Here is a 17,673-nt window from a genome sequence, read left to right on the forward strand (position 1 = left end):
ACAAGTAGTGAGAACAATGTGTTGTCTGGAAACATCACACTTGTTCCAAAACTTTCAGAAAACATGTTTAGTTTAGGAGATAAGGTGCTGAAACAAGAAAATCGAAGGAAATGAAGGTGGAAAGAGGAAAAGAGCAAAAAATGCAGGAAAAGAAGCCAGTGAGCTGGTAATGGAAGAACAGTGATGGGAAAGGAGAGTTAAAATAAACAACTTATCAAAAACTGTCTCAATTTAAAAATTCTCCTTTAAACTGTAAGAAGTGTGTAACACGAAGGTTTTGCCTGTTACTGCTTCTGAAAATGTTTTTTGTCAAAACAAGGAATAACCTTCTCTGATGAGCGGATTCTGCAATCCTGTGGCACCACAGAGACCTACTGGAAAAGGATTTCACCCTCCCTGTCTCTCTCCAGATGAGCAGTTCTGTACAAGGCAGAGAAAGTAACAGCAAGCCACAGCAGTACTGTTACAAAAAGATGTTCAGTGACATCAGAAAGGAATGAGTCTTCTGAAAAAGTATTTTCATTAAATCAAATTATAACCCATCTTACTTAAATTATGACAATCTCTCCCAAATACAAACAAATAATTGATCAAACTCACCTTCTGTATGAACAGGCACTCCTAACCAATTTTCAAGGGAGAAAATAACTTGGTTTTGAAAGGCCAATATGTATTTCAAATACATACAAAATAAAATAATACAGATTTCTGTCTAAAGTGTTCAATAATGGCCAGTATAATGATGTTCGCGATAAATTTGCGTATTCAGAAAGTATTTTGCCTAAAATACTAACCTGTACACCATCTGCACTCCCTGAGAGAATTTTAGCTCAATTTCCATTTTGCTTAGTACTATGCAATTATTTTCTGTCATTTATAGCAAATGGAATAGCAATTTGTTATCAAACTTATCACGGCTGGAGACAACAGACAGCGAACCAGCCCTCTCCTGGGTCAGCCCAAATGTTTTCACTTTAGGTTAGACCAGTCGGAGCATCCCAGCATGAATCTGTTGAGCAGCTGGTGCCTGGAATACTCTGGCAAGCCTTTAGGAAGAAAGTTGCTCCTATTAATGATCCCAGAAAGAAGAAAAACCCTCTCTCTTTCCCTGTAGATAAGTTTATTTCCAACGCAGGCTGCCAAAAAGTCTTTATCCCCGTAGGGGAGACAGCTTTGAGGAGAAGTTAGTTATTTAATTAACATATAGCCATGGCAGGAGGAGGATATGGTACTTTCATCTTTCCATTCAAACTTGTCAAATTGTTTTTGACTCCTTGGAGTCGTGTCACAGTAGTAGACTTCTCCACATCATTTCCCATCTAAAATTCTTCTTTTTGGCATCTTCTGAAGTATTTTAAAATTGCCTCTTTTAGTAGAAATTCCTCATGTGTGACTCAAGGTAGAAACTTATGTATAAGAGGAGGAGGATGAAAGAAGAGAAGGGAAGTCAGCATCACTTGCTCCAGCTAAGTCATCTCGTTACGAAAATAAGCAATTCCCTCACTGACTTTTTTCATAGATTTCTGATGCAGTGAGTTTTCCTTTTCAAGTTTCAGTCTTTGGTTATACTAAAAAAAAAAAAAAACCACCACAGAGGGAATGAAGACCTGGGACTACAGGATGAAATCATGCCATTTTTAAGCCTGCGTAAGATCTGCTCAAATACCCAAAGAATCTTCCCAAATGGCAGAAATGGGATGGGGCAGAGCTGGAGGGGAAAGCGTTCCTCACCCCCCTCGCATCCCTTTTCCTAACAGTTTTATTTCATTAAATGTTAAATTTAAAACAGATGAGAGGAGAATGCAACAAAACATGAGTGCTGAATTGTGTTACTCCCATTCAATCTCCTACTACCCTGGAGTTGTTGTTTCAGCAATTCAGTGACTCAAATATTGCACTGGCACTAAAAATGAAAAAAACTGTGAAAAAAAAGAAAAAAAAGACTTGGATATACTGTAAAGAGCATTTATTCTAAAGAAAACAGCAATGAGCTTGGTCACTTTAATCAAATTGTAGGTAACCCTGCTAATTCACTGTTTAGAAAGAAACCGTTTCACCATTTTCTAAACATAAAGTCCGACTCATCAAAACACAACGCTCACATTTCAAGATAAATTTTCATGAGAAATCAGAAACTAATTAAAGAACTACTGAAGCAAACATATTTTCCTCTTTTATGTACAAAGCCGACTGTAAGACAACTCTTGGGAAAAACTGTCTGGTTGCTACCGTGTCCCCAACAAGGGGCTTTTGTTTTATGGGGCTTTTTAAAATCGTACATATTGAACAAGTCAGGCTGTGGAAACCTATCTGAACATTTAACGTAGCTTAATGGATCTCAAGTCACTAGAAAAAAAGAAAATATATTTAACTGAAGATTCTTCCCACAGAAGAAAAGAGCAAGTGTAATATAACCACTTCCACAATAAGGCTGATCTTCCTGGCAGTGTGTGTTTTCCTCTTTTGCACAGCTCTTCTCTCCATTTTTATTTACACTGAGATTTGACTACAATAAAATTTGAATCATGACGTGTAACTGCGAAGCCACATTAAAAAGCATTCAGAATGGCTGTTCTCCTACCCTATTACACCAACATTTTTTCCAGTGCTTGCGCTGCTGCTGGAGAGCTCAGGAAATGGCATGCGTTTTGAACCACTGTCCTTCCCGTAAGGACGGGAGTATCAGCTTCCCGGAGCTCAGGAACCTGTCTCTACCAGCGAACACCAGACACCAAGGAAAGAGCGTGGCGAAGGTGACGGTGAGAGCCCTGTGCAGTCTCTCGCACCAGAGGTGTTATCCCCCGAAGCCCATGACAAATTCATCTCCCATTAATATAAACAGGCACACGTTTTGAGACAGATTTTTGCATTTCCAATACCTTGCGGCACAGCTTCCTCCAATTTAACTACACAGTTTGAAAAACCACTCCCCAGTCTTGCACTGCTGACCTCATTTCTGAAAACTCAGGGAAACTATCAACTTGGATTCCCCTCCGCACGGGTGACGGCTCTTCCAAAGATATCCCAACAGACCAGTGGAGCCTGACGCCGCCAGGCAACACTCACGTTAACTTTTTCCTAATATATTCTGTTTATCCAGGTGAGCATTAAGTGCCCTTCAGACCACTTCCTATTAACCTGCTCCGTACAGACATCGGCCCACAGGTCTGTAGTTACTCAGAGCTCCCTCAGAGCCCTTTCTAGTCCTTGATGCCGTAATAACCACCTTTCAGCTGCCTGGTGTTAAGGAAGTCGTAAACGAAAGGTTAGCCAGCAAAGACAGTAATTCAGCGTCCCTAAGCAGCTCCTGGTCCTCACGCTCTGTCACAGTTTGTTTTTATGACCTGCTCTACCACTGCGGCCCTCCGAGACAGACGCACCTCTCTGCCACTCCTTCTCCGCAGCGTCTGTACCGACGAGGTCAGTACCCGCGGCCTCTGCTAAGGCTGCGCATGAGGTTGGCTGTTCTGAATTCTAGTGCTCCCCTGTAATTTTAGCAGTAAAAAAAAATCAGAAACTGCGCTAGGCTTGGAAGGGATCAGAAAAAGAACAACAAAAAGGAATTATTCACTCTAGACACTGCTGCAAGAAAGCTGTTTAAGGATTTTACAAGCAGCCAAGAGTGACCAAAGGTAGGCATCAAATTATATAGCCACATTAAATGTGAACAGAAGTGGCAGGGGCCAAGGCCAGGAGTAAGCCTAAGTTGCACGTAATCAAAATCTATTTCATTCTCCCACCGCATCCTTAAGATCATACCAAGATACTGTAACCACGATAAGAGAGAAGACTAAACTGTAAAGTACCATTCAAAGCCCAAGTAATCCCACGTTAAAGCACATCTGAGACTAGGTCCTGTTCACTACGCAATACCATTGTTTATGACCAGGACCATACAGCATACAAGCCAATATAAATTCATTACTTGATAACAGCATTTAAAATGAAGACAAAAGATGTGAATAGATAAGGTGATCTTATTTATGTGTCATTCAAATTTTGCTATGCTAAAACTAATTTAGTTGGTTTAGCTGAGAAAGGCAGACCTGTAATTACACTCACATGCATGCATAATTGTTCAATTGATACGAAACTGTATTTAGGATCCATATTTCTTTGCTGGTAGGAGCTTCACAGAATATTACGTCCTTAAAATGAAGCTGCTTATCTGGCAAGACACAAGTCTAAATTAGCTGAACTTGTTTGTTAACACTTGAAAAACTGTATTATGCTGTGTTTACAAGGCAGGTTTCCACCTAAGGAAATTGCTACCATTCAACCATCCTTTAGTTTTCAGGAATTTATTCTTTGCTTTTAAAATTTTTTATTTACTTGGAGAAGTAAATAAGCTGTTAGAACTTTCTGTTTTGAGAAGTGATGACTGCTCATCAGCCTTTCCTTCCACAGACAAAGAGGGACAAGGAAACACGGCATGCCTAAACGATTTAATTAAAGTATCTAATGAACACACGATTATTTGTGTGCACACGCAGTTAAAGCAGACCAACTGGACCTGCCTCTGCTAACGACACAGACCCAACCATCTCTACGAGGTTTTGGTGGCACGTGCATCCTGCGACAGCAGCGAGATGTCCCATGAAGGACCGGATCCTGCCTAGTCCCTTAAGTGAAAATAATGTTAACTTTGCTGGGAAGGCAGTGCTCTCAGCACCCATTTCTAAGCTGAAGAAGGAACAGTCATGGTACACAACAAGGCCAGTGACCATTTCTTGAAAGAAACACACCAGTCTGGTGGCTTTCTTTCAAAAAAGATTTTCTCACATTTATGCACTTCCATGACTCCGAAGGTAAAAAGAAAACTATAGCAAGGGGAAAAACCTGTATTGTCCTAAGCCTGACTTCGTCTTTGCAGAGAAAAACCTTGCAGAAATTCCAAGTTCCCATTTTCCACAACCTGCAAATGGTACCAAACCAAGGAGCTGCACTCTTCGTCGAACACATGCAGGACCACAAATCCCTCCATGACGCATCATCCATCCCTGGGTCTAAACACATGTGGTGGCTGGGTGATTTTACAAAACGCAGCCACAGATGCTATTTGTGTGCCTGAGATAAGAATCAAGATCCATAAGTACAGATTTTTTTTAGAGCGGGGGGGAGGGGAAGAAATTAAAAATCAGTCTGTATTGCAAGAGCGCTGCTTAGTCCAGCTCCAGGGGCTGAAGAAACTGCTGGCGATGGCTGCTGCCCATCCTTCCTCAGCTGAGCGAGTTTCCTACCCATCACAGAAATTTTAAAGTAGGGCATTACAAAGAAAGGATCAAAGACATAATTGCTCCGCTGTAAGCTCCTGAGGAGCTATTTTCCACAAAGGCAACTCCCAGAACAAACACTTGTTTCGTAACCTACCTCAGAAGTGCTGCCTTATCCCAGCTCACACCTGCCTTGGCTCCCTCTGCATCTTTAGCACCCTTATCTTCCCCTTTCTGCTTTATCTTTATCCTTTGTCAAATTGAGTGTTCTTCTCCCCACCTTGAATTGAAGCTTCTTTTTTTTTTCCAGCTACACTTTTCTCCCTACCCAGCTTTCATGGTATGTGACAGCTGTCCCATCTCCTCACAACGCCGATGCCTTCATCTTCCAACCAGCCCTGATCGTGCCGTCTCCCCTCTTCTGCTCCCTCTCCTCCCCTCTCTACAACTTATCGCTCTCTACAACCACCTGAAAGGAGGTTGTAGCCAGGTGGGGGTCGGTCTCTTCTCCCAAGTAACAAGTGACAGGACAAGAGGAAACAGCCTCAAGTTGTGCCAGGGGAGGTTTTGATTGGAGATTAGGAAAAATTTTTTCACCGAGAGGGTTGTCAATCATTGGAACCAGCTGCCCAGGGAAGTGGTGGAGTCACTATCCCCAGAGGTATTTAAAAGACACGCAGATGCAGTGGGACATGGTTTACTGGTAGGCTTGGCTGTGCTAGGTTAACGGTTGGACTGGATGATCTTAATTAAGGTCTTTTCCAACCTAAACAATTCTATGATTCTCTTGCCCATTTTGAGGACTCCAAGGCAGATCAGGAGAAGCAAGCCAGATGAGCTGCCTTTACAGACCTCTTTCCAAACCTCTAAACAGATTTGGTACTTTGCAGAATTGGGAAAGATGAAAAGAGACAGAAATTCAATACAAAAGCTCCAAAACCACTGCTGAGACAACAGGAAAAATCCCACCATGTCCAACAGCTCACTGCCTGGGCCCTCAGCTCTTGCAGCACCAAGTGTTAGCTGGTACAACGTCCTGGTGCACAGCTACAGCAATTCCCCAGTGGGAAGTCTTCACGTGTTACACGTGTGAAAGCTTCCCCAAATGTCAATTACTGCCATCAGCAGTAACAGTATTGCCAATAATAATAATTTAACAGTTAGAACATACAGAATTGGAGTGCACATCATAATTTATTTAAAAGTAGGGTTGGATTTTTTTTCTTTTTGGAGGGGGACAGTTGATTGGTTTTGTTGATGCTCATTTTTCTTTGCATTTAGTTCTTTTTAAAAAGTAACTAGTTTGTCATAAATATGTGGTTACAGTAGAAGCTCAGCTTGGCAAGAGGTTGGATTTACTGTCTGTTTGGTATAGCTCCTTGAGATTTACATAATTCACATTGCTGTTACGAACAAAGTGCTGGACAAGCTTATTCACCTGCTCAATCTGTTTCTAGAAATTTCAAAGCATGCCCTAGGAAGAATTGCAGAAGGCAAAGTGCTTAGTCTTTTTTTTTTCCCCCCCATGAAATGAAATGAAGATGCAAACCTTTGACAAAAGCTGAACTTAAAGGGGCGTTTCAATTCACTCAGAAATCATCCTCTGTAAGCGTATTCTCACTAAATAGAAAATTGGACATTCTAATAGGAAAACAACCCACAAAGAAGTTAAACCACCAACTTGTCTAAATAGATCTAGATCTGAAAGATTCTAACACTGAACAGAAAGAAAAGAGTAAGTCTTGCTTCCCAAAGAAATAGGGTAGGCAGGAATCCATATATAAAAATTCTATGTTACATATATGGAGAAAAATCACAGAAACCCTGTAAAAGAATAAAACGGGCAAACCCAGAAGAATGTAGAAGAGCAAGCAACAGTCCCACATCTTTCACCTCTGCATGACCTAATGTGATACACTCAAACATATCCTGCTGAAAACAAAGGTACATAAACAAGTCTTTGTCTTCTTAAGAGGTGAAATTTTAAAACACTGGGAGAGAACAATGTTAGGTTTAAATTAGCATCTGCCAATCCAGATTTACAAAAGCTGACCAATCCGTTTCCTCTACTTAAATTTTATGGTATCTGACATTGTAAAACAAAGGGCACTGCAGCTTTAGAACAAACTTGACACGAAGTTATAACTTAACTGAAAATATTTATAGTGCAAAACCACTTATTTCTGAAATCAAACTATAACACAATGTTATATACTAAGTACTATTTTGATGCAAACATGAAAGAAGAAATTTAATCCTGTGTGTATAAACAAATCAAATGTGCAATGTTTAGATGGTTATTTCATAGCAGTGCTGGGTATTTGGCAATCAGAAAGAATGTTTCAGCACAACAATGTATTTATACATGTACAAATGCCTTCTGTCCAAATATAAACTTTTAACAAATATGGTATGAAATAAAACTAAGCCCATATGTTCTGTAGCAGTGATTCCTTTACTAGAAGACAATGTGGAGTTACTTATTTTCATCCCGTTATGCAACCTGCCCTCGGATTAAGTGGGCAACAAGAATCTGTCTATTTTGCAGAGCTGTAACAGCAACAGGTACAGATCCACATCACTCTTGTGCAAAACAGAAAAAAATTTAGAAATGTTCTAGTATTTCAGAAAATTTTTGTTTCCCATTGCCATGCCTCTTGCCTATATAAGCAGATTTTGGAACGCTCTTCCAAAAGTATCTTTTCTAACTGGGGGTATGGAGGAGGGAGAGAGAGGATAAAGAAATGGAAATTGTGCGTGTAAAAAAAATCCTGAAGAACAATTGTCTGTCAAGCCCTAGAGCAGCACGTGGTGAGGCACCAGGCGGAAGGCAGCCTGCCCTCGCTGTTAGACACAGAGCTCCTTCAACTAAGCCAACAGTAACCCTTTCAAAACCTCTTGGTGAAATCAGGCCTTTATTTTCCAATCTTCAGCCAAGGAGCTACCCACCAACTCATCAGAGTCCCGAGGGAAGAGGCTCTCGGGCAGCCCATCGCGAGCCCCAACCAAGTTCAGACCGTGACAAACACAGACCAGACCTGTGTGTCCCATGAGATGTGATGAAGGAGCTCTCCGAGATGAATGTCATGCGTGGCCTTCAGTTACAACACGGCACATCTCAGGACCCTAAGTATCTGGTTTAATAAATACAAAGGTACTCAACCAAATAAACATTGGAAATGAAGATTTGTTTTTCTTTTTTTCCCCTTCAGTCAAAGCATCCCTTCAAAATAGTTTAGGTTAATTTTTCTCATTTCATTTTAGCAGGAGGATGTTGCTTCTTTGATGACAGAAAAAAATGCACATCTCCACATGTGGTATAAAAATCTCTGGCCTGTCAGCTGTAGCTGTAGTTCAAGGAACTGGGTACTTAGAGCGCTACTGTTCAACTATTAAAAAAGCTGATGCTGGAATAAAAAAAGCAGCTGGTTCAGAAACGTATACGCACAGTATGTACTTGGAAATAAATCAAGAATCATTATCTTGGTAACAAACAATATGTTATTTCTCAGTGAAGCGCACAGAAGAGGGATGGATTATACTAACGCAGCTTTTGAGGTGCAAGAACCACGGGTACAGGTTTCTGCCTACAGAAGCAACGGTCAGTCTTCAGACAAATAATCCAACCCAACAACCCAAGGTGATCATGCAGGTGACATGAAGAAGAGTTTCCAAAACAGGTTGTCTCACTGTAGGACAGGATTAGAAAACAAGCAGCCCGGTTGGAGATAAGGGCTCTTTCCAAAAAAGAGTGTCTGTGAGGCCCCTCTGCTCCCAAGGAACGGCACGATCAAGTGCATGGAACATCTCTGAAGGCATGCTCTAGGAGCAGTAGGAGGAAAGACATAGCACAGGGAAGAGCGATGGCCTGATTTAACTCCACAAGAGACTTCCTACACCACCTTCTCTCGCTATAGAAACCTCTTAGCTACATCTAAAAATTAAAATTCTCACACACCAGAAGTGTAACCATGACAGATGCTCCATTTTGTGCAGCACCAGTGTGAAATAAGGACAGACTTCTAGCTCTGAGCTTCTCAAAAGCCACAGAGGTTCAGGGCTATTTTGTTTGTCCTTTTAATGTTATCTGCACTAAACATAAACCTTTGGGGTTCTCCCTTTAAGTGTATACCCACCTATGTGAAATGAAAAGCCATGAGCACCTTTTTCCAGCTATGGTGCCGTGATGACATGTTTACCCCATCCTCTGCAGGTCTGAGCAGCTGAAGGGCCTCATTGCAAAAAACAAACACCAAACCAAAAACCCAACATCCTAGGGAAGAAGAAATTGTAAACGTTCTGCAGGCCCGGCAGGCCATCTCACACCCAAACATGACGGGAAGCGTGTGGGATTTTCTGCCTATCTCTATTATGGTTTCTATTCTGACAATATGGAAGGCAGTTGTGTGTCAAAACACGACAGAAGAGAGTTCACCTTGTAAGCAGCGTTTGGGAAAACCCATGCTAAAACTGGCTAATGACTTTCAAAAGCCAATAAATACCATATGCCGATTTTTTCTTTCCCTCTATTAAAAAATAAAAGTTACAGCCAAACTATCCTAAAACTAATGCAGAAATGTCATGAGTTTGACAGGTCTCCAACAAAAGCTCTCAACACATGATTTGGTTTAATTCAAAAAGCTACAAACAAACATACTATTTATCTGTATAAACTTCAGAAGTAATTTTGGAGCCCATAAAAAAATTAAGTGGGAAATTTACCAATTTCACAGAAAGAATTATGTCGGTTTAGTAAAGATAAATGTACCTATGTGGGTACACACAGAGACACATTTATCCACCTGGTTTACTTCTGCAAGCCTAGTTGGTTTCCATTTAAGTATACACCTGTCAAAACAAATCACAAGTCCAAAAATAATGGATGAAGCATCCCAAGTAAGAAAGAACTGACACAACAAGAAAAAAAATATTCAGTATCTATCTTTGTAAATGACAGAAGATCCTCCTTCTCCAGCAGGTTTCATTGCTGGAGACATTAGGGTTTGCCACACTAGAGTACAAGACAGGACTAAAAAAGCAGGTGCCAAAACCACAAGGAAATCTTGCTTGTGTGGGCTTTACATCATTTTTTAAAAAGGGACGACTCAGTAATTCTGACAAAATACAAGTTTTCCACTTGTTAAACCTCTGGATAGCCACAGATTGCAATGCATCAGGTGAAATTAAATAGAAAATGAATTATGCACAAGGGGGAAAAAACCCAAAAAAACCAAACACAAAACCAACACATCAAGCATCTTGAAAAAGCCGACCCTAATGGCACTTTACAGATAACTGAGTCCTTGTCGTTATTCTGCAATTCCAAAATGCAAGAGTGGGCCTCACGTCCAACCTCCACTCCTACGTGAAAAACATGAATCTCAGATCAATGTCATGCTGACAGTATGACAGTTAAAGAAAGCAATAAAAAGAAATGTAAGCATACTGCAAACAGGATGGATATAAAAATACCTAAAAAGGATGAAAGTCTGTCCTGACACCAATAATTTCAAGCACAACACCCCTCAAAAATTAGGTGCAACATGAGCACTAGGCACTGGAATAGCTTTTTGTCATATTATACCTTGAAGTGATTGGTTATACATTTGTATTTTTCCCAGTACTATTGAATTTAAAATCTCGGTCTTTTAGTGAAAAGGAAAATCTCTTACCCAGCATAGATTTTATATTCTGCTCAAATCTAATTTGTGGTCATTTTGCAATACAAAAGTAAAACCTGATCTCAATCTCATTGTTCTCAAAATTTAAAACCAAAACACTCTTGATATCTGTAGTATTTTTCAATACACTCCTCGGTAGTTCTTTTATATTTTGGCAATGCTAAAAAAAAAGTGGAATTTTTTTCATTGATTGTTTATTTTACATTTTGTATGTGAAATTCTGCACATCCCAGCAAGCAGGTGACAAAGTCAGATTATGTAAAAGTATCGCAGCAACTACTAAAAGAAAAACAACCCCAGCAGCATAACCCTCAACGACACAAAAAAACCCTTCTAATGGCTTCCTTGTAAACTAGGAGCATCAGCATCCCTTATTCTACACTGATTTTCTGCAGAGTTAAAGGAGGCCAAGGAATGCCTAACATAATTTAAATCCAAGTCCATGCAAGACAAATTGTCCAAATACTCACAGGGCTTTGTTTTCTCTCCCTATCACCTGGGAGCGTGCAGCTTTGCAGCAGAAAGTCAGCAAGCCTCTCAATTCATGGGTACCGACGCCTTGAGAGCAGCACTTCAGTAAAGATCCTCCTCTGGTCCACCCCTCTTCCCCAGCGCTAGCTCCATATTGCTGCTCACAACGTCAGGATGATGTTACAGGTGACACCTCCCGCTGCTGATGTCAAGCTCGGTTCCCAAAAGCACAACCACCATCTCCCTGCAGTGCCCGCTGCCCCTAACAAGCATCACTTCTGCATCTTCTCTGTTCCCAGGGAGCAGGCTCGAAGATGAATTCAGAAAAGCTGACGGGCACAGAGCTTTCTCTCTTCGTTAAGTCTCTCAGCATTAAAGAGCCTTTCCTTCCAGAATGCTGCAGTAAATGTAGCCTATACGCCTCCCTTGGGGGAAAAATGAAGTATTTTTACAGTTTCTTCCTATGGTGCAGTTTAACCTGCTCTTTTGTTAGAGCAAACTGCTGAAAGAATAGGTAAATAATGGCGCAGTATACCGGAGTGAATGATTCACTGATGCTCTCCTGAACATTTCAGAGTAAGCCGAAGGGCTAGCAATGCAGCCCAGGACCAGAGCTGATGAATGGTGCAGTGCTGCTGTTGTCATGGCAACTAAGAGGGAAAAAAAAAAAAGCAGCACCATATAAGGAGTTGTGACATGGATTCTGGGAACAATTGTACTAAAAGGCTGTAAGCCCTTGGATGCTTTAAAGCTGCAGCATCCCCTTCTCCTCAGCTGGATACAGGTTTCATTGTTCAGACCGAAGCAGTCAGCACAAATCATCACACACACAATCACATCAATCCAAGACACATTTGCATTGGGAGCATTGTACCAAAATGCAGTGAAACAAGGTGATTTTGCAGTGGTTTCAAATAATTGAAATAGAAATACTTGAAATTATTAAGTAAGGAAAATGGCAGGATGCTAACAATGACCCCAACTGGCATCTGTGAAAAACTAGGGTACCAATGAGACCCACGGATGGCATGCAGCTGCCTGCAGGTAAGAAGCTCTGTCTCTACAGAAGCAAGCCTGAGATGAACCAAACTGCAGCACCATCAGGTGGCTGACTGCCTGAGCGGCAGTGCCACCGACCAGGGATCCAGCCACTCCTCCTGGAGACGGGAAAATACCCCCGAAACTAACCTGTAAACCAGCCGCTGTTGTGCAACGAAGGCTGGCAGTGCCCCTAAAGCATCTCCAGATAAAGCAGTGCAGTGAAAGCCAACTCACACATACAGTTGCCACAGCAAGCTATCAACAAGACCGAGGTTTATATTCCATGCTATCACAGAAGGGAACAAAACACGTTATTTTACACTATCCTCATATGCTTTTTGCTTAATGCACGTACTCAAATTGACAACATATCGTGATCAAGAGCGCTGCAACTATTTCACCAAAAGCCAACACAACACTGTAGTTCTGAAGTCTCTCCTCAGCAATCAAAATTTAAACTTTTAGAAATCCTTTCCATTTATTACCCTATTTTATTTGAACAAATGTGTACTGGCACGGCCAGCTTCTCCCCAACACTCAGACACCTAAAGCAGCTGCCTCATCATCTCTCACATTCACACCCAGCAGAGTTAGTGCGTTAGTTTTGAGAGAATAAGTAGTCCCAGACGGCTGCAATTATTAATCTGGGTTTGTCACCATTAAACAAGAAACAATTAGAGTTTTCATGTAGAGAGAGCTCGGCTTGTTTAGTCCCACAATTACAATTAGCATCAAGAATATTTAACCATTTGCTAAAGACACAGAGAGAAGGAAGAAATAACAATTTTCATGGCTATTCCCAAGGGACACAAAGGAAAACCCCAGCTCTCCCATTTCGCAGTACTACAAAGGACATGGGTGATGGTGGCACAGCGGACGTTGCCCGTGGGTGTCCCCAGCCTGGCTGGATCTGTGCTGAGAACCACGATGGTGGGTTCTACTGGAGTCAGTCTCCGTCCTGCTCCTGCTTAGCTCTGCTCTCACCATCTTTGAGGGATCTAGTGAAAGAGTACATGTTTTCTTTAGGAAAGAGGATGCTATTAATTGCCTGAACGCGCCTAGGAAGATTCCCACCCGTTTCTATTAAGTTTATTCTTAGGGAAAGTTCCCACATTCTCAAAGCGCGGGATTTGCAATGAAACTGATTCCTCAGGTCCATGTCTTCAAAGACACCGAAGCATCTAATTCACGCTGGAATACAGGAGGAACACGGCCTTTGAGAATCCAAACCTAAACATCAAGGCCATTTTTAGAAAAAACATGATATATTTCCTAAATTTCTTGACAATATTCTCCCTCCGTGCATGGCCACTCACACCCACATGCTCTTTCTGAAATAATCCTAAAGCTTGCAATCTGTCATTCAATAGAAAAAAGAAAAAAAAAGAAAAAAAAAGTAATAGCCCAGTATGGCAATAAATAAAATTATCCCTGCGCATATAAATTTACAGCATGTAAATTAAAACTCTTTCCTGAAGAGGAGCTAGGTGCTGCACAGGGCTTTGTGCAAACCCTTTGCAGGTGGTGGGTTCCACAGTAATAGAGTAAAGCATTGGTAGCCGAGTTTTTCAGCCCAATATCTCATATATTAACCTAATACGACACTGGGTACTATATTTTTGGCATTGATTCAGTAAAGCACTTAGATACATTCATCTCTATAAGCACCCTCCTGAAAAGTGATGCTTTCCTGAATGAAGGTATAGTATACAATGCAATCGCATTATTTTCATTGCAGCCATGGCTTTGAGCCATCAATAATATACTTTTGATGTATAGTAGAATATTTAACCCAATGGTTTTGAAAATGGTTGCTCTCTTTGTGCAGTAAGCATGGGAACTTCTAAGTGCTAATTTTATTCCAGACAGAAATCAAAATAGCGTCTTCTACATACTTATCCTGGGCTGGTAGGATTGGGGTTTGGTTTTTTCCTTTCTTTTTATTATGTATTTTTCACATTACACTTGCTAATAAAGCCACTGTTGTTATATAAAAAAAAAAATATTCAACAGCATAAACTGAAGTTGAACACGCTGATCTAAAATATGTTCTTAGTCACAGCTAAACAATAGGTTATACAGGCAGGAGAGGGAGAGCTGATTACTTATGCTTACTATTACTTCATCCTTTAGAGCCACAACCACCTTAGTTCTTCTTAATCACCAGACTATTCAGAGTGAAAATTGCAACCATGCTGAATATTTATCAACCTCTGAGCCCAGCCAAGTCTCCACACACACAGACCAACCCCAGATACCAACATGTTAGCAAGGAACCTCAGTTCCTCTGGAAAAAACCGGACGCACCACGTAACGTCTGCCTATGGCTTTTTACCAAAAGTGGGCATTTTACATTTTCTGGGGATGAAAAGCCAACTTGTTTACAAATCAGCCAGGTTAAGAACTTTAAAAGATTATATTATAAAGTAGATGAATAAATAAATAGATAGGTAGCATCGCAGTTTCTACTGGGCAAGTTTCTCTGCACTGTACAGGTTTGTTTTCCTTTTTAAAGGGTAAATTAAACCCCGAATTACTGTGACACCCTCCGACACCCAGGAGAAGGGGCCACCTCAGAAGCTGCTTTCCCCTCCCCATCGGACCCAACAAACCTACTCTACTACACTGGAACAGACGCACACAGATACAGAATGACCCAAGATACTTTAGCCCTCGAATGTGAGCAAATCATCTTGTGAAGAGCCTAAAAAGTCTTTTGTATTCAAATTTTCATCTGTGAAGAATTCCAGAAAGCATAAATCTGGAAGGTGGTACAGTCACGTTTTGTTGCAAATGTTCTTAGGAATTAAATCCTTAGTAAAAGAAAAAAAGATATCCAAGACAACAAAGTGTTTTCTGTAAGAAATGGTTACCATTCTGCTATCCGACCACTCCACAGATATGGAAATTATGACATGAATGGGTTAGTCACACACAAATGTAAGAAGCAAACAGCATGAAAAAGCCCCTACAATTGGATAATTTCTCAACAATTTTCTGTGCTCTGAAGGTTGCTTTGAAAAATCCATGTGGCAACTGTCAGATGGACAAAAGCCTCTCTTTGTAATACTTCAGCTTCCCAGAATCACCCTCATCCCTTTTCCAAAAGGAATCACTGCTGTTATTGTGTAGGATTTACAACTGGGCAGCAGAATGAGACAAAGAAGAAGAGGAAACCATCACAGCCAGCGAGACTTTGTGAAATGTCTCCATGCCTTTACTGTCAAACTGCTGGCTGCTTGTTTTTATCTGAAAGCTCCTGCAGTCACAGGAAGATTTTTGAACCAAGTTGCTTATCAATTCTACCAGATTTTGAGTACGCTACGATGGCGCTTAAAAGACTCCTCTAAAATCAGAGAGGGGTATTGAGCAAAACTCGTTTACTAAGGATTAAGACCAAGGAGGGCCTGTACAAACTGTCAGTCAATGTCCCCCAGAAAAAAAGAAACCAACGCAAACCCTTTTTATTTGCTGATATAATAAGTGGTCAGTCATTGCCATCTCTTTCTGCTGCTGAGGGATTTTTTTTTTTGCTTTTTAAGTCTCTCAGATTAGTAGTAACTAAGAGAGACAGCTGATAAGGAATAGTTGAAGAAACGTGACAAATACTATGAATAACAAAGAGCGGAAAGCATTACTTTCCCAGTTCCTTTACATGTTACCTTAATGAAAGCAAACAAATTCCTATAATGACTGCATGAGGAATGCAAAATCAACACCTTCCTTTTTACAATATCAACAGTAAATTAAACTAATAATTTAAAAAATCATGCTAATCCACCAACGCACTGAAACACACTTTGAATTCTAAGTATATCAGGAGCTCTACCGGAGGCATCAAGACATGTGCATGCAAACCATCAGCATGTGTTTTCATGCTATACCGGACTGGGTCCAGCTGGAACAGGGTATTTAAAACAGATGGAAAAGCAGGCAAGTAGAAGACAGATGTAGTTACCTTCCCAATCAACTTCCTACAGATTCTTATGTGTGGCCCCAAAACAAACCTGCAAAAAACTCAGGTGTCTACACTTTTCTTCTCTTACTTTTATGTAACAACAATTATCAGCATTTTATTGACATCATCCTGTTTTGTACACATCTTGTTCAGGTCTAGATTTCATCACATATGGTTTCCAAACCAGAGCAGTATGTATTTTCACCAGCTGAACACCTACAGCATGGCTCTACAAGATCACCTCGCTGGTGTTTGAGCGTATGTTTCAGCGAGCTGCCCAAATCCCTGAAGTTTGTATGAATTCACCGTCTCTTTCTTTGAATTACTACCTGCAAAAGCCACTGCTGGAATTCCAGTATCTGGTCTTTTGAGGAACTAGTGGGACACTCCAAAGAGGAGCCCTGCCAAATCCAAAGAAAGATTTCTGAGTTTGGAGCTAAATGGAGTCTGATCTGTTTCCACCTGGAAAAAGATAATTATGAATACATGGAGCTTAAGCTGCTAGGCTGAGTTGCTGTGACTTTGAGAAGCGGGAGGAGGTCAATCTCTGTTGCCAAGCCCAAGGCCCAGCAGACCTACACCAAGGCAGCTTGCTGAGCAGGCTGGAAGCTGGTAGAGAAATGGAGCTGCAGAGGTATAAGAAAAATTACTCTTTCCATGGAGTAGAGCTCAAACCCTCTGCAAGTATTTCAGAGGAGACTAATGAACTGTTCAAGTAGATAGATGAATATGATGTTACTCAGAGGTACAACAGGAAAGCATATAAACACAAAGGTTTATAGTCGTAAGAAGGGGACAGAAGGGTAATGAATGAGATAAAGGCCTAAACTATTTGTAAAATATAATGCTTTTCGTCCTTTCCTAACTGAAAAACAGTCTACGGAACTGACTAGTATTACCTGCCACTACTAAGGAAGTCACAAAAGCCAAAGAAGAAAATCCCTGCAAGTAACTAAAAAACTAGAAGGAAGAGGAAACTGGATGAATGTGAGGATCATGGGAGAAAACTCAGGAAAAGCAGCAACAAACTAGCTATACATTATACAATAAATTAAACAAGTACAGACATGCTGTGAGAAATAAAAACAGCCCTGATTTATTTTTGTCATTTTTCACAACCTATGCTTTTCATGGCAGGAAGGTTGTGGATTCCACACCTACCCATTACTATATGACAGGGAAAGAAAAAAAGGAAGGGGAAAAAAAAAGAAAGAAAGAAAGAAAAAAAAAGTTCATTGCAAGCACACCCAGAATTCCCACCCCATAGCAGCGTATTTGTAGCAGTGGAAAGTACTGGTAACTGGAATAA

General features: G+C 40.8%; 1 protein-coding gene across 20 annotated transcripts in view; it reads right to left on the minus strand.

Moving 5' to 3' along the window:
- TANC2 (tetratricopeptide repeat, ankyrin repeat and coiled-coil containing 2) overlaps nucleotides 1-17,673 on the minus strand; it is a 248,943-nt gene that overhangs the window by 131,909 nt on the left and 99,361 nt on the right. Inside the window, exon 1 of one of the 20 annotated variants that reach the window (XM_075775504.1) lies at nucleotides 11,365-11,539. The exons of the other annotated variants lie outside the window; for them this stretch is intronic. The gene's annotated coding sequence lies outside the window, so the exon portion shown is untranslated. Of the gene's footprint in view, nucleotides 1-11,364; nucleotides 11,540-17,673 lie in introns of those variants that run through there. 20 annotated transcript variants of the gene reach the window in all.

This window comes from Balearica regulorum, chromosome 24 (genome assembly GCF_011004875.1).
Source record: "Balearica regulorum gibbericeps isolate bBalReg1 chromosome 24, bBalReg1.pri, whole genome shotgun sequence".
NCBI lineage: Eukaryota > Metazoa > Chordata > Aves > Gruiformes > Gruidae > Balearica > Balearica regulorum.